This window comes from Leptopilina boulardi, unplaced genomic scaffold, assembly GCF_019393585.1.
Source record: "Leptopilina boulardi isolate dan_hultmark-lab unplaced genomic scaffold, ZJU_Lbou_2.1 LbouV2_183, whole genome shotgun sequence".
In the NCBI taxonomy this organism is placed as follows: Eukaryota; Metazoa; Arthropoda; class Insecta; order Hymenoptera; family Figitidae; genus Leptopilina; species Leptopilina boulardi.
The window spans coordinates 189,942-193,367 of NW_026137733.1; the positions used below are offsets into that span (position 1 = coordinate 189,942).

At 28.4% G+C, this 3,426-nt stretch overlaps 1 long non-coding RNA gene across 1 annotated transcript; it reads right to left on the reverse strand.

Moving 5' to 3' along the window:
- Nucleotides 1-725: 725 nt before the first annotated feature.
- Nucleotides 726-1,496, reverse strand: LOC127277835 (uncharacterized). The gene is made up of 2 exons (XR_007842413.1): nucleotides 1,222-1,496; nucleotides 726-893 (listed from the first exon to the last, which is right to left on the reverse strand). It is a non-coding gene; the product is annotated as an uncharacterized LOC127277835 (long non-coding RNA).
- Nucleotides 1,497-3,426: the final 1,930 nt, after the last annotated feature.

Sequence of the window (3,426 nt, forward strand, 5' to 3'; positions counted from 1 at the left end):
TCGAATATAATAAAAAAAATTTTTTTGAATTAATTTTGTTTTAGTGATTTTTAAAAAAAATTGATTTTCATTACTTTTTTTAAAATTAAATTGGTTTCATTAATTTTATTATTTATTTACATTTTTTCAAATTTAATTAAAAAAGTGTTTTGGAATTGAATGATTATTATTAAAATCTGCATATTAATTAATTTTTTTCAATTTTCTATTTTTTACTTGGCTTAGTCCAAATTAATTAATTTTTATTAAATTTTATAGTTACAATTTTTTTTATAAATTTACAGAAATAAAACAATAATATGTCGTACACAAAGCTTGCGATCACAACCCGAGCACCAGCAGAGTGGTTACTTTCATCTGCAAATACCGAAATATTTAAAAAACTATGCCTAGTTTCAATCGCCATGAGAGCAAGAGAACTCCTCATGAAGACCTTGCACCCAGAAGGAAAAACATTCATCGACTTCAAGGGAATTAAAACTGAAGTGATAGAATTACCTGATGGATATTTCTTTAAAAAATGTGAAAACGGAATTAATAATATTTCGGTAAGTAAAATATATTTAAGCAAATAATTAAAAAAATTTAATTATAAAAAATATATTTGAATAAATAATAAAAATCTTTAGACTGATAACAAATAGATTTTTCATTAAGGGGGGAACACCAGTTGTAACTCAAAAAATAATGCTTTTTACAAGAATATTTTCCAAAAGAACAATGAATCTTTTTAAAGAATACTATTTATTAGTTAAAAGTACATGTAAAAAGCTGTAATTTAAAAGAAAAAAAAAATTTTTTTAACAAAAACTTTTGGAGATATGAGCCATTGAAGTGGCGCCTTAAGAAAAAAGGCGAATTGCGGTGACCAGCATTCTGCAAGTATACTTCGTCTGAAATACAAAAATGAAATTGATTTACATTTATTATAAGATTATCTAGTTCGTGATCGAAGGATTTAAAAAAAAAAAAAAATTTGACAAATTGGCGACCTGTCAAAGTCAAAAGTATGATTTTCGTTAAAAAAATACGGTCGATTTTCAGCTATATAAAAAAAAGTTTTGCATAAAAAAAAAAATCCTTCGATCACGAACTAGACTTATATGTGTAAATGAAGCACACTAAATTTTAAATAAATCGGTTTAATGGTATTCGAGTAATCGTGGTCACCGACTTGGAAAATGTCATTTTGAGAAAAACGCATTCAAAGTTTCAACTTACTTTTTTTTGTTCAGGAGAAATTTTGTTTCCAAGTTACAAAGAGTCATCGATTCCTGGACCATATAATAACTCTTCCGCAGTGGTTGCCGTTTCTAAATCATAGGAAAAGGCCATGTGTCGTTAGGGTCAGGTATGGCTGGCCACCTTGTATGAAGCCACGGGACGCGCCGCTGCAGTGTTCTGTATATCTCATTTATTTTTCACCGGATCAACTTTGAAATTTACAGACACATTTCTAAATATGTATACTTTAAGAAAATGCACAAAAAAAAATTCGATTTTTCGAAAGTTACAACTGGTGTTCCCCCCTTAATAAATAACAAAAATAATCAAAATTTAAAAAAACAAATACAATTTTATAAAAATAAGTAGATAAAAAATAAAAAAATTTTAAATTATTTTTTCAGGGTGAAGGTGCTTATGCAGCCTTTGAAACATCAATCTTAGTTCCATCTGAATGGATTACCCAAGATTCTAATATTACGGAATTGCGGAACGTGCTAATGGTGGGGATGTCCGTATGCAAGTACCAAACTTTTTGCGACATGACCGTTGCAGACAAAGTATTTTTACGTCTGTTACATCCCGACATATATAATTTTCCATCTTAATTATAAATCTACTGTTACATGAATTTTCTAATAGCCCCTTTTCGTAGGCAATACCGATTGCATTTAAGATCCACGTATATTAAGTAGTTAATTATTTGAATGAAAGGTGTATACATATATATATGAGTATATATGAATGTACACTTATAAAATATAACATTCATATACCTAATTATTTAAATATTTTAAATTATCAACTGGTTCTTTTAACGAAATGTTACCATCTCATTCATTATCTTGAGAGATGATAAATAATCGACATAACTATTATCATAGTGAAGTCGGTATGACAGATAATAAAGTAAAAGAATTAATAATGAAATAATGATGCATCTTAAAGAACACGTGTGCAATGCATATGTATGACCACATATACATATAGAACTAAAATATATGCATGTAATTATTCTTAAAAACAAACAGAAACACTGATTAAATGCATAAATTGCTTAAATAATTATGGATTAACAATCTAATATCAATGATCAATATCGATATCAAATAGACTGAATGTCGCTCAATTAATATGAAATAAAAGACACATACGATTCCTAGAAAATTCGTACGTGCTCTTAAACGTTTTAGCTAAAAACGTGCTCTTAAACGTTTTAGCAAAAATCGTGCTCTTTTTCTAAATCATCCCCAACAAAGTAATGAATTGACTAGTATATAAACCCATTGCAAATTAAGAGAAGATGTCAAAAGTTCCGGTGTAATCTCCGTGGTTAATATCATTGTTGAGCGACCCTTCAGTTTATTTCGTGAAAGTTAATCTATTCTTTCCTGTAACAAGGTGCAAGTTTTTGTGTTTCACTTAGAACGAATTCTTTCCTGAAAAGGTGCAATAGAAGCAATATTAATATTTAGAACATAGTTCTTTCCTGAAAAGGTGCAAATTAAATTGTTTTTCATTTAGAATAGTTTCTTTCCTGAAAAGGTGCAAGAAACTACAATTTAACATTTAGAATAGATAAATTCATTGATTTAACTGTCGTAATCTTACAATAAAATAAAGCAGATTCTTGATTATAATTCAAAAATTGCTTCTCTTTCACATTCAGAATAGACTTCCTTCTTATGCAGGTGTAAGTGACGTAATACAACGAATTGTAACACGAAATAGTACGCTTTATTATCAAAAACATTAAAGTTGTGTCACACAAGTGTGAACCGACAAGCTGTATCTTCATTCACTTAAAACAAATTCCGAGCTCTTGTATAACAACTCAGCGACTTCATTGAAAAACGAATCTTCCTCGTAAAAGTGAGTAATCATATATGTAACCTATTTTATTAAATCATAATTATAATAAACTATTATAAAAGGGAATATTTGTCTTTTATTAACGCAAGACCCATAGTCTTTACGAAGTGACAACGATCCTACAAAATAAAAATATCAGGTTTTACCATCCTGATTAATCAGCACAACCCTCCCAAGTAAATAAATTAATTATTTGTTTAAAAACCAAGCCTTAGCTCGGGATGTAACAGCTGATTTGGTGGCAGCGGTGGGATGTCACTTTTGTTTAATAAACAATAATATTCTATAAAATTTTAAATTTTAAACTAATAATCTCTAAACTTTCATTAT